The 27,734-nt window shown below is 57.3% G+C and overlaps 1 protein-coding gene across 5 annotated transcripts in view; it reads left to right on the forward strand.

Annotated features, from left to right (window-relative positions):
- Positions 1–482: 482 nt before the first annotated feature.
- The window catches only part of Cxxc5 (CXXC finger protein 5), a 32,429-nt gene continuing 5,177 nt past the window's right edge, over positions 483–27,734 (forward strand). The window contains exon 1 of one of the 5 annotated variants that reach the window (XM_052741896.1): positions 483–597. The gene's annotated coding sequence lies outside the window, so the exon portion shown is untranslated. Of the gene's footprint in view, positions 598–735; positions 851–907; positions 1,019–2,196; positions 2,664–14,819; positions 27,109–27,734 lie in introns of those variants that run through there. The other 4 variants (XM_052741895.1, XM_052741897.1, XM_052741898.1 and 1 more) reach the window with 4 other exon arrangements.

The following is a 27,734-nucleotide window of genomic DNA, read 5'->3' on the forward strand; positions in this document are numbered from 1 at the left end:
CTGAACAGGGGGCAGAAGGTCGGCGGATTTTCCCCGGAAGGTGCGTCTCCATGCCCAGGCATCTCTTACAAAGGGGGTGTGGGGGGGGGACATTTATTTTATTTATTTGTAAAGTTGCACGGAAAAAGGGTGAAGCCGGGCGCGCGGGGGAGCTGAGCCTGGGCGGACCTGGCCAGGACGTTGGATTCGGGAGGCGCAGGGGCTGCGGCTCCAGCTTCAGAGCCTGCGGCGTCCAAGTGGCCAAAGCTGCTCTGGGAGGGAGGCCGCGGGAGGAGGGAGGGAATCCGAGGTGGAGGGGGGGGGGGGGATGAGGGAGCCGCTAGTCCGGTCCGGGTTTTGCCGGCAGCCCCCGGGCAGCGTTCGGAGCTCCTGCCCGGGCGGGCGCGCGGCGCGGCGGCAGAGGCGGCGGAGCCTGAGCTGGGATGTAGAGGCGGCGGCGAGAGCAGGCGTCCGAGCAGAGCCAGAAGAGGAGAGCCTCGCCCCCGACAGCCCGGCCCCGAGTCCCAGCCTGTGCCGAGCCATGCGCGCCGCCTGCTGAGTCCGGGCGCCGCACGCCGAGTCCTCCGCCCGCCGCGCCGCGAGGCGCTGCGCTCCGGGGTGATTAGTTGCTTTTTGTTGTTTTTTAATTTGGGCCGCGGGGAGGGGGAGGAGGGGCAGGTGCTGCAGGCTCCCCCCCCCTCCCCGCCTCGGGCCAGCCGCGGCGGCGCGACTCCGGCTCTGGCCCCGGGCGCGGCGGGCGACTGGAGCGGAGCGCACCGCGGCGGTGCCCAGAGCGGAGCGCAGCTCCCCGCCCCGCCCCTCCCCCTCGGCCTCGCGGCGACCGTGGCGGCTCGGACGACTCGCAGAGCCGGTAGGTGTCGGGCCACAGCCCTCCCCCGGTCCCCCCCCCCGGGAGGCCAGCCCCCTCCCCTTCCCCGCCTCCCTCCCTCTCCTCCCCCGGGGCTCCGTGCGCGGCCGGGGCCGGAGTTCGCTGCAAGTCCGCGGAAAGTTTGGTGGCGCGGGTTCCCCCGAAGTTCAGGTGCGGAGAGCCAGGGATGGGGAAGGAGGGGTCGGTGTTGGGGAGGGGCGGGGGACGCCCGCAGCCTGAGCCGCCGGGCCTGGGAGACCTAGCTCCGGTGATCGCTCGGTGGCCGCTGCTATATCCAAGCCTTCCCAAGCCGCAGTATGCTCGGTCGCAGATCACTGAGTTCAGACAAAAAGAGGGGTTTTAGGGTCGAGGACGGCGGGCTGGGAGCGGAGGAGCGAGGCTGGAGCTCTCTCTGCGGGGGACGCTTCCTCCCCAATCACTGGTGCTCGCGGGCGCCGGGGGTCCTCACCTCGCAGTGCTGGGCGGGTGCTGCGCCTGCGGGGGCGGCTGCTTGCAGATCTGCGGCGCGCACTCCCCGCATCAGACCCCACTAGCTGCCCTGTGTTTGTGGGCGACCGTAACTGCCCCGAGCGCCTCGGTCCACGCGTGGCCGTGCCTCCCCTTCGACTTGGAAGAGGCGGCGGCCACTTCTGTGTTTCCGCTTCGGCTCCTCGCCCCCGCTGCCTGCAGGGTGCCTGGCGGGCTGATCAAGTTTGACCTTTTTTTTTTTTTTTCCCCCGTCAAAGTATATCACCCCCACCTTCGCCGCCCAGGCGGCCTCTCTTCTGTCCTCTACGGCCTTGGGGAGTCTCTGACCGCCTCTCCGCGTGTGCCCAGCTGCGTGCAAGGCCGGGGACGCAGAATGGGGGGGGGGGTGTTCCTCAGCTGCAGGGCTGCAGGGGGCGGGCATCCCAGGCTCCTGCCACGCTGCTCTGGCCCCGAATTTACCCCCGAAGTCCCGCCCGAGCCCCCCTCCCTTTCGCATCCCTGGAGCCGGGGGCTGAACCGCCGCGAGAGGAATGTGTTAATTTTCTGACTGGGGGAAGTTGTCCTCACCCGGAATGGGCTGTTTTCCGGCGGGGAGCGCGGGGTGCGCCTGGCTTTGTTTATATATAGGTTCTACCGAAAGTGAGGGACCCCGATTTTTAAGTAGGGGACCTGTCACAGGAGCTAGTGCGCAACGGAAGGGAGCAAGAAAAATTTCCCTGTTTTTCCTCCTGGGGGGAATCGTAAGGGGTGCGCAGAGTTGGGTTGGTGCCATGGGTGGCAAGGAGGTACCATTAGATTTGGGGGGTTCTGTAGTGACTCATCTTGAAAGACTTGGTCTCTCTAGTCTTCCCGAGGAGGGGGGTGAAGGTTTGGCAGCTGCACCCTACTTTGCTCCCCGGGGCCCTGGGTGCTCTGAGAGTTGGGTCTTCCAGTTGGGGGTGCCCAAGACGAGATGCGGATTAGGCCCTTGATCCCCGCCTTTCCCTGTGCCCCCGCGCAGTTTGGAGCCCTTGGTTTTGTAGTGTGTGGAGCCCTCCCTTGCCCCGCGGCTTTGCCCAGGAAGCGTTGGGGAAGGGGGCGTGTGATCGCTGGCCCTCGCCCCCGCCCCCGCCGGAGCCGCCCCAGGGCCGCCGGCAAACAGAGTCCCTTTCAAGTTTTCCGCTGGGGCCGCCTGGCGGGGGCTTGCGAGCGCGGTCGCTGCGGACTTGTTTGGAGCGCGGTTTGCACGCCCGGCGCCACCTCAGCTGCCCCCGCCCGCGGGCTTCGGAGTGTACGGTCCTGGCGATGGAGAGCATTTCAATGAGATGGTTCGGGGGTGCCCCGGGGGGTAAGCTTGACCTGACCCTTTACCGAAAGGCTCCTGTGTCCTGGTTTTAGCTGGAAATCCTTCCCATCCCTTTTTTTTTGAGAGGAGTGCGAGGAGACTGCCGCGGCTACTTCGCCTCTAACTGCATGGTGTTGATTTAGCAGTTCCTGAGATGAGAGTCAAGCTGGAGCTTGTTGGGGGGGGGGTAGTGGCTCGCTTTGCAGCTGTCACCTCCCCACTCAGAACGGAAATTGTCCTTCTCCTTAGGGAGGAGGGAGGGGTGACAGTTTGATTTTTGCCCCGGGGAGGGGTGGGAACAGCTGAGGGAGGTTGGCCCCTGGGTTCCCAGTCCGCCCGGATGGCTCTGTAGCCCCCCCCCCTCCCCCGCAGGAGCTGAGTTCTCGAGGGGAAACCCCTAGCCGAGCTTGAGTCGCCCCCCCCTTTCCAAGGTGGGACAGAGGGTCCTCTGCGAGCTGGGCCCTTGGCTGGCTGGCTTAGTAGTGCCTTATTTATGTGTGTGTTTGGGCCCGTTTCCCCAGCTCAGCAGGTGACCCTGGCCTGGCCCTCCTATCTCCCCTGTTGACTTACCGGAGGGCCAATGGCCTCCCCTTTATCACGTGAGGCCTGGAATGTCCACCCGGCTGGGCTGAGCTGGGCTGCATGGGGGAAGGGAGGGGAAGGTTCTGAATCCGGGGCTCAAGCCCCTCACATGCTATGTGCCCGGGGCTCCCATGGTGACCCCTCACTCTTTGCTGTTTCCTTTCTGATACCTATTTGGCAAGCGTGAGACCAGGGCCCATAGGAATGTGGGGGCATGGTTGTCTCTGTAGATTAGCTACCCCATCTTCTTCAGGTCCCCACCTGGTTACTCATGAGAGCATGCAGTGAGATGGAAGGGATGAGAGAGCTTTGGACTGAGCCAAAGCCAGTGGACGTCCTAGGGCGCAGGGTGAGGTAGAGAGATGGAGGGACACAGGTGGGACCGACCTGGTCCTGCTCTTGGAATTCTGTGTGATCATGGAGTCACAGCTGATTCTCCAGCATTGGCTTTCACTGGTCATGGATGGGGCAGGCTTGACTACTGTCATTACGTGTAACTCATTTACTCATTCTCTGACAGGAAATAGAAGTTACTGAGCACTTTGCCATTCTGGGGGTGCATATTCTGCTTCTGTAGTCTGGGGGTGCAGCTGGGTGGAGGGGCTACTTCCCTCCTACGCTTCTCCCTCACCCTTACCGCTTGGTCTCATTCTGGAGCTGTGTGTGGCTGTGTGTGTGGCTGTGTGTGTGTGTGTGTGTGTGTGTGTGTGTGTGTGTGTGCACGAAAAGTGTCCTTGATTAAGTATATTAATAGTTAAACTCTCACTCATAGCTGGAACTCACCAGACCACAAAAAGCCTCCCCGGTTACTCACGCACTACTGCCCAACAAGAATATCCCACTAAAGTTTTTTCTCCTGCATTCTCCAACTTCCCCCTTACTCTGTCTGCCTGCCCTCAGTGCCGAGCCCACCTTCCCAGGCTGCTGGCAGTGAGAAAGGACTGCCCCTTCAGAGACCCAGAGGCAGTCCCGGCCCACAGAGATGGGCTTGTGTGGCACTGTGCTGCTGATCTCCTGTGTGAGAACCTGGATGGTATATCTGTCTTGGAATCCCTGTGTAGAACGTATCTGTCTGAGGATGTGGAAGTTTAAGATGTGTGATTTTTGTGAATGGTGATGAGGTACATATACCTCATGCACTCAAGTCAGCATGTCTGAAGGTTGGCCGTTTCCCTATATTGTGTGTGTGTGTGTGTGTGTGTGTGTCTGTGTGTGTGTGTGTTCGTGTTCGTGTTCTGTATATTTCAAGTATGTGGAATTTTGTAGGGTTTGTGATTTGTATGTGTTTGTTTTGAGACAGGCTCTTACTATGTAGCCTTGGAACTTACTATGTAAACCAGACTGGCCTTGAACTCACAGAGGTCTGTCTGCCTCTGCCTCCCTCGTTCTGGGATTGAAGGTGTGCGCCGCCACACTCCTGGCTCCTGGCATGAACCTGTTTTATGTGGACTTACAAGTCTAGAAGTGGTCCTCGCTCCTTTAGTGGCATGTGTCTGGACTGTGAGTGTTCAAGTAAACCTAGAGTGGGCATATTTGAGCTGGGTGGGCAGTAGTCAGTGGCTGGTGTCTGGGTCTTTTCTCTCTCTCTCTATCTCTGTTTGCCAGTCTGACTTTCTTTCTGAGTCCTTCCTTCCCTGCTGGTGAAGCAGAGAGACTTAAAACCTTCTCTACTCCGGGGTGCCCCTCCCCCTCCCCAGCAGTAACTGGGCAGCCTCCCGGTCTGCCTGCCTGCTGGGAGTTTTGGAAGCCATGGAGGGAGACAGGCTGGGGCCGGGGTGACAGCGCATATCCCCAGCGATGGCAGCCTGTGATTATAAGAATAAAAGGATTTTAAGGTCACGGGTGGTTTTTTTTTTTTTTTATGTTTCTCCCCTTTGCGGAGCCGGTGGCAGCCGAGGTCTACAGCTATGTGTCTGCAGGTTAAGAGTGTGTCCCTATGCAGGTAAACATCAGTGTGTGTGTGTGACTTACCTGGGAGCACAGCCACGTATGTGCATGCACAGCAGGGTCTGTGAGAGGGCCTGCCTGCCTGCCTTGACCTCTCTCGTGAGAGTCCGTGGGCTTGTCCTGGATTCTCGGGGGAGGGGGGACGATGACACGAACGTGATTCCCAGTTAAACTTCCTGCTGCTGGGCATCCCTGGGAGCTGGAACTCCAGCTTGGAGCTGGACAGTGTTCTAAGGGAGAGTGGTCTAGCCTCAAGCCTTGCTTACCTATTTTCCCCTCCCTTAGTTGAATCTTTCTGGCTTGGAGAGTAGCTGGACCCAGTCACCTGGACAAGGCCACATCTCGGGGTGTCAGCGCCCCTGGCCCTGCTCCAGCCTCTGTAATTGCATTCTGCTGCCTAATCCCCCGCCAGCTCAATTAGATTGCAAATTCTTCTTCATTTCCTGCCTCTTGATGCTGGCCTCCCTCTGGGCTCGCAGGGATTGGGGGGTGGTGGGCAAACCCAGCTTCCCTTCAGCTAGCTCTGGGGAATCTGGGAGGGTGATTAGTTCCTGGTACTGTGACCCTAAAGCTCAAGTCAGAACCCTGGGGACCAGCAAGACAGGGAGGGCTCCACCAGCCCTTTTGAGCCAACTGCAGTACCCCTCTGTCCAGAAACAGGTTCTCTATTAGCTGGCCTCAGGGCTACCTGTAGAATAGGCAGACCCTTGTAGCCAGGCCCCTAGGCCAGACCTTGACCATGGCCTCCATAGGCTGTGCCCAACTCCTCCCCTCATAGCACTTACTACTTACCAAGCATAGCACTTACGACTTACCTAGCATAGCACTTACGACTTAGTCTTTTTTTTTTTCCCCAGACAGGATCTTACTATGTAGCTCAGGCTAACCTCAAGACTTGCAGAGACCCTTCTTCCTCTGCCTTCTCATGGGAATGTACCAGCATTTCCTGATAACTGTTCCAAGCCATAATGCTTTCAGGGGCCCGTGGGACCACCAAGGCCTTCTACTGGATCCCCCTAATACCATCCCAGGACTCCACTCAGACGAGTACCCATGAACAGCAGGACTCAAGGACATTCATCAGACCTGGCTGTGAATCCTGGCCACTGTGGCTGAGTGTATGACGAGTACCTCTACTAACCTGTTTCCTATCTCTGAGTTGGGACAGTAAGTGGCTACCTCATGAGACCAGTTTTAGATTGAATACAAAGACTCAGCATGAGGAGAGAGAGGGCCTCATCTAATCAGAAGTTGGCTTTGGAGGGGGGTTTGTTTTTGTGTTTTGGAGACCTGGATCTCTCTAGCTTGGATTGTCCTGGAATTTGCCATGTAGACCAGGCTGGCCTTGAACTCACAGAAATCCGCCTGCCTTTTCTGGCATTAAAGGCATGTAACACCACACTAGGTTTAGAAGATGGCTTTTAGAGTGTCAAGAAACTCTTCCCCAGTGAATGGGGGCGGGGGGTGGGGGTGGGCATGGATGTCTCTAATAACCAGGTGTGTGACCTTGGCTGCATCGCTGTCCCCATCTGTACAGTGGACCGATGGGACTGGCCTCGGGGCATCAGAAGGTGTACAGGACGCAGGATGCTTAACCCCAACAGGTTTGCCACATGCTGTTTTACGTTACTTTCCTCACATGAAGCCTGGCATGGGTGGAACTGTATTGCCACGGAGGGCAAGGGACTGGCCAAGGTCATGAGACTGGTAAATGGGGCCAGGGAATGGCCTGCTGGCTCAGCTGGGCTGTGAGGCACAGCCTCCCCTCGCTGCTGGTCACTGTGAAAAGTGGGGGCTTGGATGGACCTTTCCTTTCTTTCTGGGAAGGGGAGTCTTACCCCCCGCCCCCCAGGCACCATGGCAGCCACCTTGCTGACAGGTCTCCTGGCTTTCTCACTGGGGTGACTGGCAGCTCTGGAGGGCTGGCTGAACCCAACTCAGCCTGAGGGGAGAGTGGACTGCAGAGGTCTCTCTCTCCTGTCAGCAATCCCCGTGGTCCCTCCCGCCCTCTGCCTGTCCTCTGTTGGACAGGCTGTGACAGAGGTGGGGGCTGCTTGCAGCCCCAGGCTCCCCTATGGCTTACTGGCTAGTCTTCTGAATTCTGTGACCTCTGTCACTCACTGGCCTGGGCTCTTTAATATTTCATGGCCCTTCAAGTCGACCCCCTGCCCCAGCCCACAGGGCCCCCTTTGTCTGCTCCCCCACCCCCGCCCCAAGCATCTCTGCCCCTGAGTTACTGACCCAGCCGCTGCCTCTACCTTCTCCCACCATGACCACTGTGACCCACCCACTCTACACCTCCGCTGGTGACGCCCACCCCCACCCCATTCCCATCTCGTGTCTTCCCCTCCTGACATCTGTGACCTGTCTCATCTGCCTTTCCTCCATTTTCCTCTTCTGTTGGTCTCCCCCTTCCCAGAGGAACAGAAACCGTGGCAACTGGTCGGCCTGCCTGTCCTTGCGCCCTCCGCCCCTTCCTGCCCCCTCCTCTGGCCTGCCTGGCTGGCTGGCTGGCTGGCTGGCTGTCGTGAGAGCTGGTTTTATTTATTTTTCTGTTTGTTTGGGAAGAGGGCAGTGGCAGCCCTGGGCCTGGCTGCAGCGCTCTGCTGAGAGCAGCGGGCAGGCGGGCGGCCGTGCTGGCCTCCCAGGAATGTGGCTGGGACGCCCTGCGCTGTATTTACTCCTGTCCAGCTGCCGGGCTCAACAGGGCAGAGCCAGGCCTGCCCAGTGGCCCCTGGGGAGCCTTGGACTCACTCTGTCCTGTCTGGCAGACCCCACGTGTCTTTTGGGGGGACCAGTCCCTCCCTTGCCTCTGACCTCTTCTGACCTCCTCAGGCTCTCTTGGTCTGCCAGCAGGAACGCTTGTTTGTCATGCTGGAATGAGCCTACAGTGAGGGTACTGGAGGCCTAGTACCCAGCAGCCACCCTGTCTCCCACCCAGGAGCCTAACCTAGGCCTGTAATCTCCTGGTCAGAACTATGAAAAACCGTCATTCTAGGCCCCTCTCCACTGGGTCTGGTCCCTGTCTTTGGCACAGTTCCTCAGCTCTGCTCAGATCAGGGGCAGGAGTGAGGTAGGTGCAGAGCCAGAGCAGCTGAATCCCTCATTGCCCTCCCACAGGACCGTATGTACACACCTGAGTGTGTGTGTGTGTGTGTGTGTGTGTGTGTGTGTGTCTGTCTGTCTGTCTGTCTGTCTGTGTGGTGAGACCTGCTTAGTCACAAGCCTGTGCTAGGTTGTACTTTGCTTGGAGACGATGCCGTACTTCCTGCCATCAGCTCCCTCATTCATCAGAGGCTTGCAAGGTTTCGGAGCCCGCTCTTTGCCAGGCTTGCAAGTGGGATGTAGCAGGGACTCCTCTCTCCGTGCCCGAGTGCCTGGCACCCTATGAGTGTTCAAAGGTTTTGGCTCTTGCCATCATCAGGCTCGGCCCGCACATGGATATGAGAATGGCTAGCCCACCCTAAGCCCTGCTAAGGGATGCTACTGTGTCAGCATCTTTCTGGCCTTTTTTTTCTGCTTTTCATCCCCACGGTAGACTAGGGCGCTGGGTGTTGTTTGCGCCCGGCTGTATACAGCTGAGGAAAGAGGCTTAGAGTCTGATTTGACGCTGGCAAGCGAGTCCATGACAGCCTGGGAGGACCCTGAGGACAGCTAGAGTTGGGTCAGTGTGGTGATGCTTTTTGTACCTTCCTCTCGGCCTGAACGTTTACCCAACACAGGTCTGGGTCGCTCCCACCCCGAACCTCAACCCACTCCCCCACTCCCACCCCCAACTCCATCACCCCAGCAGAGGAAGGCTGGTTGACTAGGTGAGTGAATGAGTGAATGAATGAGCTGGCAGCGTGAGTGAGTGAACTTTCCCAAAGTACACGGGGATGTGGGGTTAGATGGGCTGCTGTGTAGACCCCTGCTGACTCAAGGGAAGTGCTCGCCAGCCAGCACCGAGAGATGTGGCCAGAGACCAGCTACCTGCTGGGCAGAACCATTGGGCAGGTCCTACCTTCTTGGACCTCGCTGTTCCTATCTGTCAATTGGGCTCCAACGTGGAGTCTTCTTTTGGCTGGCCACCAGCTGGCCTCAACTGGGGCCAGCCTGGGAGGTGAAGGGACTGGTGGGAAGCAGGAAACGGTGGGTGGGTGTTGAAGACAGGAAGATAAAGCCAGGAGCTTGGCTTGGAACCTGAGAAGCAGGGAGACCAGTGCTGACCTGATGTGGGCTGGGCCCTCCTTTGGGGGGGGGCACAGACACACACAAACACCCCGCCACCAGCTCTTGCTCCCCCACAAGCTCATTTCCTGACATCTGTGTAGTTAGTGGCCCTGTGTGCCAGGAGGAGGTGGCCTGTCCCCTTGGGGTTAGATGGGTTCCTCCCACAGCTCATAGTAAACCCCAGCTTTATGTCATTTCCTGTTGACCCTGATAGAAGAAACCCAGTCCCTCTCCTGACCAGTCCTCTCCCCAAAAGCTAGGTAGGAGGTTGGTTAACTGGCCCAGCGTAGGAGATGGAGGTGGGCTGGACATAGCCCCTCCCCAGGGCTGCTAGGTCTTGGCAGTTGGGAATTTTTAGTGATAGCAGTCTAGAATCATAGACTGTTTGCCGTGAAAGGATGTTTTAAGTCAGGATTTATGTCAGGTTGGGATTCTGTAATCACCGAGGAGTGAGTTTTCCTGCGGGAAGGAAGCATGAACGGCCATGCTTCAATCTCCTTGTTCGATGATAGAGGACTCTGGGGTGTGGGGCTGGGGCTGGGGGCTTTCCTGAGGTCACAGGGCCTGGAGGAGACCTCAAGCGACATGAGCCTCTTCCTGGGACCGAAAGGCCAGTTCTGCATGTAGCCTGTGGGCTCTAGGCCCAGCCAGGCGGCAAGGGGCCGTGGCTGGCCTGTGGGCACAGGAGGGGTCCTCCCTGTGGCAGCCTGCCGCCTGCTGCCCACGCTTCCCGAGGCACCAGCGTGAGGAGGAAATGCAGGCTGTTGCTTCCAGCGACAGCAGGCAGGGCCGGGCGGCTTCCCAGCTCCCCCTCTGACTCATGGCTGCCTGCAGCTCCCCTCCCATGGGGTCCTCGGCAACTCCATCTGTGCAATGGGGAGAAGAGACTTTGTCCCACAGTGCGGTTCACTGCCACAGCAAGGCTAGGAGACTTCCCAAGACCACTGCGAGGCTGTGGAGAGTGTGACAGCGTAATCCAGAAGGCCTTCCAGCACCAGAGCTTCCCGCCGAGTTACTCTGATCTCCCCGGCAGCCTGGGAAAGGGGTGACTGGGTTCCTGAGCAGAAAAATGTAGGTTAATGGGGTGGGTAGATAAGAGAGGGAATTGAATCCGTTTCTTTCAGGATGAGATTGGATGGGAAGCCTGCCCCTGCCCCTGCCCCTGCCCCTGCCCGTGTGTGGGGGGGGGGCGGTCCCTCCTGATTTTGGTATGTCCATCTGTGAAATGGAGCATGTTATCCCGCCAGGGCCAAATCAACATCTCCACTGGATATGTGATGGGTGCTTGGGGACTCGGAGTCAAGTGGCCCATCTCCCGGGGAGAAGGGGGATCCTTGGCAGCAGAAATGGGGGAGGGGGTGACTGGGCCACAGAGGTGAGTGGAAGGAGCTTGGCAGCTAGGCTGTGGCCAGGGGAAAATCCCAGCTGCTCTCCTAGGAAGAGCTGGATGGGAGGCAGTAGGGGGCAGACTTGGCCTCCCTCGGGCCCCCCTCAGGTCTACGTGGAGTCATCCCAGCCTGGCAGCTGGGTGGGTGTGCCTCTCACTGCAGGAGAGCTGGAACGCACCCCCTCATGCTCTGTAGAGGGGGCTATGACTGCCAATAGGGCTCGGGCCCTCATCCAGGTTTCAGAGCCTCTTCTGACGCCCCCAGCTATGTCCTGAGCTACTACCTGGGGGGCGGGGGGGAGCTGGCAGGTGCTCTTTCATTGGCCCAGGAGAATGGGAAACCCCTGGAAGGGCCTCCTGGGATGTTGGGGGGGCAGTAGGGTTGTAGTCAGCTGCCACCCAGACAGCCTGGCTTGCTTGAAGTCGCCTCCCCTGGCTCCCGTGCCCAGGGCCAGGGACTGGGGATAATGTTGGGAGAGCTGAAACTGGTCTCTCCTGCCCTTTCTTTCCCCCACCCGTCCACCAAGCTCTAGGCTCTAGTCTCTTCCCATCCCTGGCTGTGTCTGCAGAACCCCCTGGGAAGACAGGGAGGAGGCACAGCGGCCTCAGAACAGCGGGCGCCTGCTCAGCCAAGTATTTTGCACGAGCTGTCAGAGACAGACAGGCACGTGGGGAATTCAGTGCATGTGGGGCTGGGGGAAGCAGCGGGTGGGCAGAGGAGGGGAACTGTGGTTGCCTCCCGGCCTGCTGAACCCTGTGGAGATGACTGACCCCCCGCCACCCCCCCAATACCAGAGCCGTGTGGTTTTGGAGATGTACTGATCCTATCCAGGGCCCAAGCTGGGAGAGGCTCTCCTGCCGAAGTTAGGATCCAGACAGGAATTCGGGTTGTGCCCGACTGTCGCCTCCAGGAAATAGCAGCTGTCACACATATACACAGACACACATACACGCACACACACCAGCCTGGCACAACTTGTCCCCTGGCCAGTGTCCGGTTGGGTAGATTGGAGGAGATTGGTGTTGCCCAGTCTGAGCAAGGAAAAGGCAGAGTGGAGGGAGCGGTGTTTATAAGCTTCAAGTTTATATTATGGGGAAGAAACCTCTCAGGCTTTGTAACCACTGCGCCAAGACCCCAACTTAGTTGCTTTTATGAAGTATCCTCAATAAATCCTGCTAGGCAGGACAGAGCCCAGAGCTGAGTAATACATGATTTTTTGTTGTTGTTGTTGTTGTTCACAACTAAGACCCAGAGAGAGGCGTTCACTGGCCCAAGGTGACTGACTACCCATCCATCCTTCCCTCTGTCCTCATGTGGGTGGAGCCAATGAGAAGAGGTGAGCTTTGGGGGGTGGGGCTAAATTTAGTCATCACTGCGTAGCTGGGGCCTCTGGGAGCAGCTGTTGGTGCACAGAGGCCTGAAGCTGCATTTAGTCTGGACAGAAATATCCTACCACCCACCCACCCACCCACCCACTGCTTGGGCAGCCAGGCTGTGGGCTTGTTCCCTGAGGGGCAGCTTGCCTGGGCCTGGCGACCCGGCCAGGCCAGGCAAGATGACCCGATAGGCTTTCCCAGATCAGGTTTCTATGAAACAGGAACCGCAGCCGGAGACTGGACCGACCGTGGGGGCCAGGGCAGTCAGAGCCTGGGGGCTAAGGACGCCTCTCCTGCCTCCCTCTCCTGCGCCTCTGCTGATGCAGCCTCCCCTTCACAGAGGCCTGGGGAAGCAGCAGGTTATTTATCAAGCCAGCCTCCCCGCCGCGCCGCCTGCCCGCGCCTCCTCCCCACCTCTTGTGCTGGCGGCCATGAGCCCAGCCGAGCAGGGTGAGCTGGGCGGGCGGGCGGGTGGCGAGATTAGCTTGGGAGACGTGAGTCACCCCATCCCTCGCAGCAGGCCGAGCACACACTCAGTGCAGCCCCCCACACAACAGCGGGGATACAGAGGAGATACACAGCTTCGGCACACCTAATTCCACATGCCTCTGCATGACCAACCACCGCTTATGCTCCAGACTTAGTTACCTATGTGTGGGGACCTCAGAAATACCCAGTCCTGGTGCACATACCTGCTGGCACCGATTTGGCAAGCAGACATGCACAGTCCGAGTCAGGTGTAGGTAGGAAGCCACACTTGCCCTCACGGGCCTTGTATATCTCCCCATCCTGTCCGGGTTCAGGCAGTGGTCTGTAGGCCATGGCTCACACCTTTATGAGGCTGCAGGCTTAGGCCAGGAGCATGGAGAACAGTGCCTGTTGCATGCTCTTGCATATATACACAAGCCTCCTGTCAGCAGACTCTCCTCATCCCTGTGGACTTACACATAAGAGGCTCCCCTGGTCATGTCTTTGGATTCTGTGAGGTGGGGGGTGGAAGAGTACTTTCCCCATCCTTAGGTACTGTGGTCCCATGGGGGGGGCAGTTGCCCTCATCGAAGGGAGCTATAGCTCAAGTGGAGTATACCAGGAGAGGAAGGGAAGGAAGAGAGGCAGAAGAGCTAAGAGGAGGAAAGGATGGAGAAGGAATGCTTCGGACAATCCATTTTCCCAGGAGCCCTGAGTGACCAGCTCTCTTCCCCATTGAAGGTGGGGTCTGTGAGAGATGGGACCATCCCGGGAGCTGGGGGAGGAAGGACACCTCTCCTGGCACAGGGAGCTGTGTCCAAGGAGCCTGTCCTGCTCTCCTGGCATCCACTTTACTCTGTCCCCTTGGTTCCCAAGACCCTCTTTACACAGTGCCCCTCCAGCTGGCACCCTGGGGCTTGGGGTTTAGCCACACCTCTTAGTCTGCATGGCGCTGGCCTGACAAGAGGGCCTGGGCTGTGAGGTTGGCGGTCTGCCTGCAGTGGTGTCTAAGCCTTAGCTCCGCTGGGGCTGGGGCTTGTCTTCCCTCCCACATAGAACTCGAGACATAACCATTTTCCATACAAGAAGTGAGAGAATTGAGCCGGGTGGGCATGGCCTTGTAATGGTGAGGGGCATTAACAACTGCTGCCCATCACTTCCACTACAGGTCATTTGGGGCACAGCCAGCGCCCACCTCCTGCTGTCCCCTACATAGGATGGTTGGGGGAAGGAGAAGGTCCCAGAAAGCCTGAGAAGAATCAGCAGCAATGGCCACTTAGAGAACTGGGTTTCTCCCTAAGCTGGAGACTTGGATTTTTGGCTACTAGGTTGCTGTACCGTGTCCAAGCTTTGTTTTGGTTTTGTTGAGACAAGATTATCTCACAATACATGTAGCCCTGGCTGGTCTTGAACTCAGTCTGTAGACCAGGCTGTCCCCAAACCCAGAGATCTGCCTATCTGCCTCCCAAGTGCTGGGATTAAAGGCGTGCACCACCACATCTAGCCTGCCAAGTTCTCTGGCTTCGTTTTTTTTGTCATTTATAGCATAGACTAAGCCCCATCTCTGTATTAAAGCTATCGTATAGTACTTAGTAAGTGATGGGACCTAAGGGTGGGGCTCTGGGTTTGGTCCCATTGAGCTATGCTGGGGCTGATAGTGAGCCCCTGTCTGCCCTACCAAAGCTGGGGTTTTTCTGGTGGTTGCACACCTCAAGAAGCATCCTTAATTAGATTGTCTTGGACAGGGCCCTGTCTGGAGCTCTTCTCAGATGAATGCAGAGGTGAAGCAGCTCAGCTGAGTGGCAGGAGGTGCGGATGTGAGGGTTGTTGATTGGTTGGGTTCAGAGTAGCGGAGCCTGAGGCCTCAGGTAACACTCCCTGGAGGCCTCATATCCTGGAAGGAAACGGAAAGAGCCAGCCACAGTTCCACAACTACTGACGTAGACGTGCCAACCTAACTAAGGTGGGCGTGGAAAGGGTGACCCTCAGTGTAGGTGGGCTCTTTCTGTGGTCAGAAGGGGCGAGGGCCCAGCCAGCTGCCCCTCCCTCCTGGTAACTTTCAGACCCAGCCACGTGCTTATCTCCTGGGGTCTGCAGGTAGAGGGCAGGAACTGTGGTATAAGGGGCTGGGGTGGGGTGGGGTGGGGTGGGGTGGGGTAGGGGGAGCAGAAGATAGGTGTGAGGGAATTGGCAGCTCCCAGGAAAACTAGGGCCTTGGTCATTCAATACCCATGGCCCGAGGAGCAGGTGATGACTGTAAAAATAACAGGCCGGCCCCATAGCAAGAGCTTCAGGTATGTGGTCTGCAGGACCCAGCGGGTTGGGGCTGGCCTCTGTTCCAGACCGGGGCTTGAGCTCAACAAGCTTCAGCAGCTTCTCTGGGAGCCCCTAGACTAGATCTAGGCGGAGCAGGGTCAGGAGTCCTGACTCCAAAGCCCTCTAGCCACCTGAACTTGTGCTTCCAAGAGGGGGTACACTTCCCCCCCTCTAGAATCACCGGTAATGCGTAATGTTGGCTGTTGAGGCTGCTGACCCTTCGGGCCGAAGGAGGGTGAGCACCCATGGGAACGTCCCTGCTGACAATTTCTGAGAAATTTCCGCACTAGGCTTGAACCACCTAGGCACTTGCTGGGGGTCTCTAACCTCTCCCGCTTCTGCCTTCCTGGGGGTCCTTTTTCCCCTTTTTCTGGGAGACTTCAGAGAGTAGTTGCGAGGTCCTTTAAGCAGACATTTCCTTTGGGGTACACAGGGGCAGTCATGAAAGCATGACCCTGTTCCCCATCCTCTGGTTGGTTTACCACTTAACCAAACAGAGCCCCAGGCTCCACGTGGCCATTGGGGGCTCCCTAAAGCTTCTCCAAGTTAGGCCAATGTGGTCTCCACCTCAGATCACTTCCTCCTTTTGGTCAGTGTTCCTCTCTGAAATGGCTGACTCCTTCTGCCCATTTTGAAAGCAGAAGACCCTCTCAGATGCCGTGCGCTGAGCATTCAGTTTCCAGAGGCGCTGTTGTCCTCGTGCTGTCACGGAGACCTGGGGCAGCAGGGTGGCCTCTAGAGCGGGGCCAACCAGTATTTATAAAAGCCTCCCTTTGCTGCCCAGGCTGGAGTGACCTCGGCCACTGTCCTTGTCTGAGCTGCAGCATCCCTACCTGTGAAGTGGGAGAACCATGTTGCCCTTGTCTGGGGGCTGCTGTGAAGATGAACACGATGTGTGTGTGTGTGTGTGTGTGTGTGTGTGTGGACAGGGTACCTCGCTGAGACTCTGAGAGACGGTAACAGTGAGCTCCCTCCCCCAGCCCTGCCCTCCTGGTTCCTATCCCTCCAGCCTTGATCTTGAGCATTCTGGGAAGGAGATGGTGCCAGTCTGCTGGCTCAGCCGGCTTGGCCACTGACCTTCAGAGCACCCAGGCTGTCAAGGCCGCCTGACTGCCTGCCTGCCGGCCGGTCGGGTGGCAGGGAGCGCCAGCCAGCTCCTTCTTCGCCTGACGCCACCCGCCCCAGCTCCCACTCTCCTCCTCTCCCCCTCTCTGCGCCTGTGTGTGAGCTAATTAATCTCAGCCCCTTTGGGAAATTAGACCGCAGCCGCGTTCTCAGCCTCATGGAGCCTGTGCTGCTACTGGGCCAAGACCTGCTGTGTTTGGGGTACCGAGGTGGGGGTTGGCGGCAGCTTAGGTGAACTTATCAGGACACAGGTCTCTGAGAACCCTTCACTTTTGGGCTGAGGGACTCTGGCCTTAGTTCCTTCCCTAAGGACACCAGGCAAACTCCCTGTCCTAATGAAACCAACCCCTGTGTCCTTTTCAACCTGGCTCCATGTTGTCATGGTCATCCCTCATCCAATGTTCTTCCTCAACGTGGGGTCATCCTCTTCCTTTACCAGCTAGGAGGCTGATGGAGACAGATGTAATTATGGAATTTTGCTTGGGAAATTAATTTGAAAAAAGTTAATTAATTGGTGGTTCCGGAGGTGGCAGGCTCCACACCCGGCTGGCCTTGCTGACGTCAGTACTGACCCACTGGAGCCATGCAGCTTGCTGGACAAGCTGGGAAAAGGGACCCCCATGACCCCACTAGACAGCCCTGTGACAGGTGGATGGACAGGAGCAAAGGGTGCTTGTGTCCTGGTCCACGGTGGGTACTAGGTCTACTGAGGATGACTCCGTATCCTAAGAACTGGCCCACTTGCCTGTGTGTTTGTGGCCCTTGTCGGCTTCTGTAGTACACGGATCTCAGTGCCATGAGTGTCCACTTCCTCCAAGAGGGACATGACTGTATCATCAAACAACCCAGCAAGATGTAGAGAATAGCTTAGTCTTCCTCCCAAGGAATGAATGAATGCCTCAGCAAGGGGGATCCCCAAGCACCCACTGTCCTAAGTGAGGGTGAGCAGTTCAGCCTGTCACCCTGGTGCCATTTTACTTGTCTCCTACCATCCCATCTACTAGCTGGAATGAGACAGGAGGCCAGCAGCCTTAGGCATGCCATGATCGTAGAAGTTTGCCTACACCTTCGGGTCTCCTGTGAGGCCATTGCCCACATGCTTCAGTTGGCCTAAGTTCTAGTTTCTGAGGAAGTGTGGGCACTCCTTGCCTTGAGAATGATCAGGGCTGGGGCAGAAAGTTTCTAGGCATGAGAGAAGTTGAGGATACTCCTTGCCTCACCCCATTACTAGGGTAAGGGACATGGGCTCCCTAGGCTGCTAAACCTAGGTACCCCAAGTCTTGGGCAAGTCCCTTGTTTCTTGCCCTGAGCCTCACTTCCTTCATCTGGGAAGAGTAGGTAGTTACATATTCTGAAGGCTGTGGTAGGGTCTAGGCAGGTATAATCAGCCCGAAGTGTTTTCTCTGCCTCATGGAGGCAGGCTAAGTGGGAGGTTGGGGAGTCCTCCAGGGCTCTGCTGCCCGGGCAGCATTTTGGAGGAGAATCTGGTATACATGGTGCATGAGGAGATGGTATCTGTGAAGGATCCAAGACCAAGCAACTAGCCTGCAGTCCTAAACCTTAGGGGCAGTTAGCCCATTGTGTGCTGCTGCTTTTCTAGAATTTCTCGGGGCCCACAGTGAATTTAGTGTGGAGAGATGGCTCAGTGGTTAGGAGCATTCACTGAATTTCAGAGGACCTGGGTTCGATTCTCAGGGCCCCACATCAGTTGGCTAACAACTACCGGTAACTCCAGTTCCAAAGCCTCTGGCCTCCAAGGGCACTGATACGCACACACATGGGCATGAGTGCACAAGCGTGTGTACACATGCACACACAATCTTTAAAAACTTTAACAGCAGGGCAGTGCTAGCGCACACCTTTAATCCCAGCACTTGAAAGGCAGAGGCAAGTGGATCTGAGTGAGTTTGAGGCCAGCCTGGTCTACGAAGCAAGTTCCAGGACAGTCAGGACTGTTACACAGAGAAGAAATCCTATCTCCAGAAAAAAAATAAAATAAATAAACAAAAAAAGCCAGGCATGGTGCTTTAATCCCAGCACTGGGGAGGCAGAGGCAGGTTGATCTCTTGAGTTCGAGGCCAGCCTGGTCTGCATAGTGAGTTCTAAGATGTTATGAGACCCTATTTCAGAAGAAAGGGGGAAATTTTTTTTTAACAGTTTATTTAGTAGTAATTTGAGTCTCATGTCAGTCTGGTGTAATTTGTAGTTCTAAGTTTCTTAGAGATCTGATCCCAGGCTTGGGTTGAATGGGCCACACCCCCTCCCTGAGCATCCTGTGGGCTAGCCAGAGGGGAAGAGGTCCCCACTTGCTCCAAGACCTGTTCCCACCCCACCATGTTAGCTTATAGAATCTGTTCAGAAGTTCTCTGTATAAACGGAAATGTCTCCATGTGTCCCTGAGACCAGGAGCTCCCAAAGGGTGTCCGTAACCTCTTTCGGTATCCTAGGGCCCAGCACAGGGTGCCACTCCATAGGGACTTTGGGCTTCTCTCTTCCCGTTTTACAGGTGTGCCAGGGCCCCCTGAGGACAAGGTCACTGAGCCCGGAGAGCTTGGGAGTGAGGGGTTCTGGCAGGAGGCAGAGAGGGGCTCAGAGGGGGCCGGTCTTCATCTTGCTGGGCTTCAGTTTCTTCGAAAGCAGGGATCTTTAGTACGCCACCCTCTGGTGCTGGGGCAGGGAGTGGTTAAAAGACCCTCTGCCTGTTCCCAGTTAAAGTGTTCTTAAGTGTTCATGGCTATTACCATGGATGCTGTTAGGTTGTTATCTTGGCGTTATTCATGCTTCCTGGGCCCCGGCAGCTGCTGTGGCTCTGCCTGGCCTTAGCCTCGTCCACAGAAGAGACGTTGCAGCTCCTAATTAGTGCTCCAAAGAGAGGGCCTGGGTACTTCATTTTTGCTACAGGGTCCCACCCGTCAAACGCTTCCCCAGCCCGTCTCCCACTGTATTGGATTTCGGAGTTCTCTCCCGGCCTCAGGTAGAGGGACTGGCCTCAGGCGAAAGCCTCCCCAAATTTCCCCTGCCACTCCCTCCGCCTCCCAGACCTCTGGGGCCATGAATCATTTATGAGGCAAAAATGAAACCAATTAAGGACAAACTTTGAAAGCCTCTAATTGCCGCGCCTGGTGGCATGGAGGAGTGAGGGGCGGCGGTTGTGCTCGCGGTGGAATCTCCTTGGCCCCAGCCCTCCTTTCCAGGCGTCTCCGGGCGCCACCACCTCCTGGCCGCTCGCGGACGTGCCTGCGCTGCTCTGGGCAGCCGCCTGGCGCCCGCCCCGTCCTCCCAGGCCGACTAATTAGGCCCGGCTCCCTCCTGCGCTGCCCGCTCCAGGCCCGAGGTGATGGCGGCTCAGCCTGCCCTTCTGGGGCATGTGCCCCAAAGCTGGCCGCCTTTCCCAGGCGGAATGGCCGCCCGCCTGGCTTAAACCCAGACGAGCCCAGGGGTTGCCCTGTGTCCTGGAGCCTGAGGGTCCACACAGCCAACCAGAGGGGCTGGGCAGAAACGGATGAAGGGCAAGCTGGGGACAGGGGAGTGGCCGGCTGTTGAGCTTCTGGGGTGTTGCGTGGGTGAGTAGGACCACCCAGTGCCTGTCAGCCTTGCCGCGACTGACAGCAGTGACCTTCTGCAGAATCTTGGGTTTGGGGATGCCAGCAGGTGGAGGTCAGAGTCTGGACCCCAGCAGGACCTGCCTCACTGCAGTGAACCAGAAGTACCAGCCTTAAGTCCTGCTCGCTGTGCTGGGGGCCATGCAGGCCCTGGGCACTCAGGCACACTGTTTGCTGAAACAGAATTTCCGTGCTTGTGTTTTTCCATAATTATATTAGCAGGTGGGATTTTTCCTCGGGGAAGCACTTTGAGGGGGAGCGCTGTGGCTGTGTCCCCGCCTGCTCCAAGCGTGAGCTCACACTCAGCTCTGCCCGCCTGCCTGCCGTAATGATTTTTTAATTATGCAGCCAGTGCTCGGAATTGCTAATCCACCTCTAGCCCAGCGTCCCCTGCTGCAGCTTACACCCCAGCCCCTTGCTGCCAACCCCCGAGGGGCAGTACCCAACTCTATACCCATTGCCGCCTGCCGAGGGACACAACCGGTCCAGTGGGGGAGAGTGGGCCAGAGAGCCGCGGGGGTGCCTTTCCTCCGTTTGCAAGAGCCGGGCTTGGGGATGCAGCTCTCTTTGTCTCCCACCCCAGCCCTAGTCCCAACCTCGCGTGCGCTGGCCAGGGCAGCTGTGTCTCTGGAAGAGGCTAGGGGAGTGATCAGGGCCCATCCCCAAGAATGTGCCCACATCAACGGCAGGGACGCTAGCCCATCCTGCCTGTCGTGTGTGACCCCAAGGGACATAAGCACACAAGCACTACCTTTGTCCCTGTCACACCTACACGCATACTCTGCTCCACTTCCACGCACACTCAGACACACAGCTAAGCCGCCGCACAATGGCGAGCTCCATGCCGCGCACACTGAGCCACACCTGGGGGCTGGGGTACCCTCAGGAGACCCCGTGGCTGGATTTTCCCCCCCACACCCCCAGTCACCTCCAGACCCAAAGCTCTCTCCCTTCCTTTCCCTAGTGGGTGGCTGCCTGTGGCTGGCCTGTAAGAGCCGCAATCGACCCTGGCCTGGGGGAGTTGGGGGGCAGGCTGCAGCGCGGTGGCAGCGGGTGGCTGCGGCTCCTCTCCAGGCGCCCAGCTGTGGCATCTGTCAAGGTCAGATAGCGACTCCGGAACCAGCCAGCTTGGCCCCATGGCCCCTCTCGCCTCATTATTTTTTGTGTTCCGGGGTTGCGGCGACACCTCCCTCCTTCCCTCCCTCCGCTTCAGTCTCCTGCCTCTTGCCTGCCTCCCCCACGCCTCTGCAGGGAGGGCCTGCCTGCGGTCTGGGGGCTCTTGTTTTCCAGTTTTTTTGCCAAGCTCAAGCCAGAAGGCAGGCAGGCAGGTGGCTAGATGCTGACCAGAGCTGTTGGACCTTGAACAGCAGACAGGTGCCTCCCTCGTGGCTGGGCTTCTCAGTTAAAACAGTGAATTGGTTTCTCAGAGGGACAGACTGAACCTGGGTGCAACCCAGCCCCCATTTCACACCAGGCACACCTGTGGGCAGCTTCTGTTTCCATAGGGGCCCTAGCAGTTGGCGCCAGTTCCCACCTGCACCATCCCCATCCCACTCAGGCTCCGCCAAGGCACAGAGGGCACACACCGCTGTCTCACAGCTAAGACGGGTTAACACACAGACCTGATGAACCTGCAGACGCCCACCCACCACAGTTAATGCTCTGCTTGCACACAACTCTCGTGGCTGTGTGTTCTGAGGTGTAGAAAGCACGCCCCTCCGCCTTGCACACCGGGAGCTTACAGTCCAGGCACCTCCACCTGTGTTGGTGTATAACCATGTGTACAGTAGTGCTCCAGTCCACAAAGGTTGGCCCTTGGATTTCATCTGCACCTGGGCACACCCCACAGCCCACCAGACAACAGGCTCGCAGCATAAATGTCTGACATACTTCCCCTGGTAACACATAGTCCCTGCTCCTCAGGATACACATTCTACGTCGCACGCCCTCCCAGGTACTCTCTGTTCTTAATTATCTACCCAAGGGACTTTTGACCCCTGAAATGTTGGGAAGAGGCCTCTGCTTGGTGTGCCCTGTGTGTCTGGAGTGTGGGAAAAGGTGGTTTGGCAGATACACGGTCCCATCCACCTGGCCCAAGAGCACCCTGGTGGAGTCGGGTGGGGGTGGTTCCAGGTGGGTCATGACAGGCTTCCAGCAGGAGGGTGGGGAATGTGACTGCTTAGGTGCCACAGCTTCTGGTGTAGGGTATGTAAATATGGGGGTGTGGGGTGTGATGGGATGTGGGCCTGTTCCAGATCCCCTAGAGTTTCTGGGGTAGCCACAGCCATCCACTCACTTCCTCCTCCAGCTGTGAACTGCTGTGGTTGTCCCTGGGAGGGGGAGAAGCTGGAGGCTTAGTGGTGGCTGGACAACCCCCCCCCCCCCCCAGGAAACTCAAAACCCTGGGCCAGCCGGGTGGCGGGTTGGGGCCCGGCACAAAGAAGGCCTCTGTGCAGCCTGACTGGGCTGCCCACAGGATTCTGGGGGAGGCAGCAAGAGCCGGTTTCCGTCCCGCTCTGCTTCCTGCGGAGGCCGCCGGAATGCCGGAGCTCTTGCCCAGCCAGGCCCGGCCGGCCTACCCGTAGCCCCTTCCTACCTGGTCTTTGCCTGGGCTTGGGGTATAGTTGGAGACTCTCTGGCAGTAGTCTGCTGGATGTGCCTAGAGCCTGAAAACCACCAGAAAGACTCTTGGGGAAACTGAGCTTTCTCTTCCAAGTCTCCATGTGCCTTGGAGCCCTCAGCCAATGTTGGAAAGCCAAGCCCTGGAGTCACCACCAGGTTCAAACCCTGACTCTGCCACCTCCTGACCTTGTGACCCTAGGCTGATGATTTCACATCGTTTAGCTAAAAGCGTGTCGTGAGACTCCAGTAATAAACTACAAAGGCTGGGTGTGGTGGCTCATGCCTTTTATCCCAGTACTTGGGAAGCAGAGGCGGGCAGATCTCTTTAGCTAGAGGAGAGACCCTGTCTCAGAACAGCAACAGCAAAAACAAAGTACAAGAAAAATGCTTAGCCCAGTGCCTGACTTGCTGTCATGTCCCAGAGCTAGAGGGCACCATGTGTCTCCTTGCCCCCCGTAAGCCAGATTTGCTTGTGGCTTGCTCAGAACCTTTCCTACCTGCAAGTCCTGTGACTAGCTCTGGCTCCTGTCCAGCCACTAGGTCACTACCCTCCGTGGGGAGCTGGGTGGGGAGTCTTCCGAACTGTCTTCTTCTCCTTCACGCCCAGGAGAATGGGTCCTGCAGTCTAGAGTGATGATCAAGAACCTTCTTCTCCAGGGCTGGAGAGATGGATGGCTCAGTGGTTAAGACTGCTAGCTGCTCTTACAGAGGACTGGGGTTTGGATCCCAGCACCTCCTTGGCAGCTCAGAACATGTTGTGACTCCTCTTCCAGGGGTTCTGCTGACACCATCTTCTGGTCTCCTTGGTCACCAGAGATGTACTTAGTGCATACATTTATATGTAGCTACTCATAACATGCATACAAAATATAATAATCTGGGGGGGGGCTTTAAACAATATCCCCCCCCCCCCCCGACAGGGTTTCTCTGTGTAGCTTTGGTGCTTTTTCCTGGAACTCACTCTGTAGCCCAGACTGGCCTCGAACTCACAGAGATCTGCCTGCTTCGGCCTCCCGAGTGCTGGGATTAAAGGCGTGCGCCACCACCGCCCGGCTATATTTCCTATTTTTACTGATGCTCGATGTAGGGGAAGGGCTATTTCAAAGGTCATGGTGAGGGAAGACCAAGTCAGAGCCACAACTCAGACTTTTAAGACTCCAGTGCATACCTTTACCTCTGTTGACACAGTTTGCCCCACTCTAGCTCCTTGACTCTGGTGTCTCTGAGCTAGCTTTCCCATCCTATCCTGTGACGAGACCCATCAGGATAGAGGGGCTAGGCAGGGATGTGGGCTACAGTCTCCGGTGGGTGTCTGCTTAAGACAGCAGGCAGCACTCTGGGAAGCATTTAGTTCAAGACCCAGGGACACCCCAGGGGACAGTATCATTTGTCCATCCTAGCCAGCTGACCATTTTGCCTGCTCTGAGTAGGGCAATACAGGACATCCTCAGAGGGTGTCTATGAGGAGTATATGGGCTATGCCCCTGTTAGCTGTATCCACAGGGTCCCATATGACAGAAAAGGGCTCAAAGGTCATGTGCTGAGGTCACAAAATTAGGAGGGCATTCCTGGGGCTTTGCTGCCTTTGGGAAAGAACCTAGCTCAGGGGAGGTGTCGGAGAGAGGGAGTCTTTGACAGAGCGGCAGGCCCTGCATCTCACTGCCTGGAACCCAGGTGAAAGCACGCCTCTGGCCAGGGCCTCAAGTGTGCCAGTCTAAGAAGATACTCAGGGACAGTTTAGGAAATTCTGTGGGGAAGAACAGAGGCCCGTGTTGCTTTTTGGTTCAAAGATTTGTGTATCTGAAGCAGAAGGTTCAAGTTAGAGAGTGTGGACTCACAAGTATGACTGCCACAGTCCCAGGGTGGTTTTGTTGTTTGGGGGGGGGACGACAGGGTCTCTCCTTGTAGCCTTGGCTGTCCTGCAGCTCCATATAGACCAGGCTGGCCCCAAATTCCTAGAGATCCACCTGCCTCTGTCACTCAAGTGCTGGGATTAAAGGCCTGCACCACCACACCCCCCCGTCCTTTTTTTTGGGGGGGGACTGTCTTGGAGATCCCCCAGTGGTGTCAAGGGCATGTCTCACCCCCAGCCATTGCTAGGTGCTTGGGTGGTTGCAATGATTGTACAGGGTCTGTCCCTCCATATTGGGGGTGCGCCCTGACCTCAGGCTGTCGCTGCACTTTGTGTGTCTCTTGGGCCCAAGAGGGCTCCCAACCTCTGGAAACTTCCCAGACTGAATTATGGGACTCAGAGACAGAACCCCCTCCTTGGTATCAGTAGGTCAGCTTCGTTCAGTCATTGGAATTTGTGGTCTGGGCTCCCTGCCAACATCGTCTGTCTGTCCATCTGACCTCCTTATACTGCTCATCAGCATTGCTCCCCTCTGTACCCCAGGTAGGTAGAAGGGGTCCTAAGCCATTGTGTGGACTCTGTAGAGCTAGCCCAACTGAGCCATGCTGAATTCTGCTTGGCCAGAGCCCTGGGGTTAGTGAAGGAGGCCTTCTTCCTTACACAGGCAGGATAGGTCTAGAAGGTCCTGGAACTCACTTTGTAGACCAGGCTGGCCTCGAACTCACAGAGATCCTCCTGTCTCTGCTTCCCGAGTGCTGGGATATTAAAGGCATGCGCCGCCACCGCTTGGCTAGAAGGCTCTTAGAGCCAGTATAGTAGAAGAGGCATAACACCCTGGGAAACCTGCCCCCAGGCAGGATGGTGCTTACATGGTTCTAAAAATGCACTTTAAGCCGGGCGGTGGTGGCGCACGCCTTTAATCCCAGCACTCGGGAGGCAGAGCCAGGCGGATCTCTGTGAGTTCGAGGCCAGCCTGGACTACCAAGTGAGTTCCAGGAAAGGCGCAAAGCTACACAGAGAAAACCCTGTCTCGAAAAACCAAAAAAAAAAAAAGAAAAAAAAATGCACTTTAAAAAAAATCATCGAACCAGTGACAGGAATGATGGCTAGCACCTGTCACCCCAGCAACCAGGAGGCTGGGGTTCTGGGAGCCCCTCCTTGGGGGGCGAGGCACGGAAACAAAACATTGAATTATACTGTAAAAGTCCTGCCCTTGACCTCAAGGCTCTGTCCAGCTGGGACCCTGAAAAAGGTCATAGCCATACCTGGCAGCTGCTTTCAGCCAGTTCTTCCTAAGGCTTTGAGCTGTGTGTCCTCTGGTAACTGTCTCTGTGCTTAGCTCTTTAGGCGGCAGTCTGTTCCTCCCCACAGCCCTTTAGGTTACCCAGTCTCCTTCCAGGTCACTGTTCATACTGAATTCTTTAGCCACCACCTTGGCTCTCGTGGTGTAGGAAGGGTCAGTGTCTGGGTCCTCCTTGCCCCTCCCTCCACGGTAGCACAGGGCACTGGGCCGCGCTATTGGGATAAGTAGGAAAGGCGGGGGGGGGAGTGCCAGCAAGCATTGAGAATATCTAGCCGCAGCCCTCCTAGGAACACAGAGCATCAACCCCTCCCAAGATGTAAACTCCTCCCCCATGCAGTCAGGCTCTTCTGGGGCGGAGGGAGGGTGGGGTGAGGCCACCACCTCCGGTGACCTCATTGGCAGCTGGCATTATGATGTCACTGGCCTAGCATTCTGAGTTCCTGCATGTGTATCTCTTGAGCCTCCAGGTGGGGCACTCCCCCTGGGGGCCTGTGACAGCTCACCCCTGACCACAGAGAGGTGATAGGCACGGTAACAATTTGGTGGGAGGGCAGTAGGATAACTGGGCCACTTTGCCTTGGGCTGTCCTGTTAATTGCCCAGGTAGAGCAAAGGCGGTCTTGGCCACAGAGCTCTGGGTTCAAGTTCCACCACTGCTAGGCACTAGCTGTTGACATAAGGCTTACAGCTTGAACTTTGGTGAACCTTGTTCTCTTCATCTCTGAAACGGGTTAAAAGTTCCTGTCTCTTGGTTACTATCTTATTAACATATGAAGCATACAAACACCACAGCGCAGTAGGTGCTTAGTTAATGTGAGCAGCAAGCAAGAGGTTCTTAGACGTTAGTCGGGGTGCTGGTTGGAAGAGAACAAGGTCCGTGCCTTCAGAGGGTAGAAGTGGGGAGTAGCCCCCACTGCTAGCAAGTGGTCACATCTCTGGCTTTTCCCCTCTTTCCAACAGCCACGGTCTCAACCTCCGTGGGCTATGATGGCCAGGATCTGGGTCCTCAGTCCTTGGGGCAAGAACTCTATCCCCAACCCTCCTCCCATCTGTTCTCCCTGACCTTAGGTTAGACCTAGTCTCATCAGGTGGCCCTGGTTCTCACTCTTCAGCTCCTCCCTCTGTGGATGTGTCCAGCTTGGCTCCTTCGTTCCGTCTCTGACCAGGACCACTTCATCCCGCCAGGTCTTGTCTCTGACCCATTCCTGAGTTCTGCTGTCAACATTCTCTGCCCTTAACCACCTGTCTCCCCCTCAGCCCCCAGCTCTTGGGGACTAGTTCATTCACCCCCTAGGCTCTGTCCCCACCCGTCAGCCCCTGGTCCCAGCTCCAGGCCGCCGGGCTCCTGCCTGGACAAAGGGGTCCTTTGTGGGCTGACCGCGGCTGGCAGGGCGGCGGGGCGCTGGCTCCGCATTGCTGATGAAACGGAGCCCTTTGTTGTCCCTCCTCAGACGCAGTATTTCTTTTTGGGGGCTGGATGCGTTCCTGGCAGGGCGGATGATGGATGCGCCCGCCGCTGCCGCCTGCCTGCCCGCCAGCTTTCCCTCCCGCTCATTCCCGCTCCGCTTCAACGCAGCCCCAGCTCTTCCCCTGCTGCTGGGTATTGCCAGGCCCATCCTGGCCTGGGAGGGGTTGCTGTGTGCCCTGCTGTAAAAGGTGTGGGGGGGGGGGCTAGGGAAAATGTCACCTCTCTGTTCTCTCCTCCTGTGAGCAGGTTAGGTGGGGCCTGTGGTCAGGAGGTCCTTAGGGACCAGGGAGGGCATCAGCCTTTCCCTGGGTCTGAAGGGGGTGACACAGCCACAAAGGCAGGTTTAGAAGAAGCCCCGGGGACTAGGCCATGAAGACCAGTTTTGCATATCTGCTGTCTGAGTTTGAGGACTGTTGCCCCTGTGGCCAGTTCCCCGTGTGTTCCTCCCCCACCTGCAGTTGCCAGGGCTGACAAGCCACTGTGTTCCGCCTGCGGCACCTGTTCGGTGACATATCACGTTCTCTGTCCCAAGCTCAGTGCGCCTTAGGACCTGAGGGACTGTGAGAGCAGGTGGTCCCTGAGAGAGAGCCGAAGTGAGAGATGAGAAAAATTCTCGGAGGGGACCAGAGATGAAGAGAACGCAAGGCCTGTTCCCAACATGTAAAGGCTGGGGGCTGGGGACAAAGCAGGAGCTCTGCCTGAGCAAGGAAGCACCGGCCCTGAACCATGCTGCTGCTTGCTGTGTGGAAGGGAGCTGACTTCTAATTGACCTGCCGGCCCTGCACGCAGCGCCATGCACGCAGCTCCTGGAGCC

The sequence above is a fragment of the Peromyscus californicus genome, unplaced genomic scaffold (genome assembly GCF_007827085.1).
Source record: "Peromyscus californicus insignis strain IS unplaced genomic scaffold, ASM782708v3 Scaffold_17__1_contigs__length_78620276, whole genome shotgun sequence".
Lineage (NCBI taxonomy): Eukaryota > Metazoa > Chordata > Mammalia > Rodentia > Cricetidae > Peromyscus > Peromyscus californicus.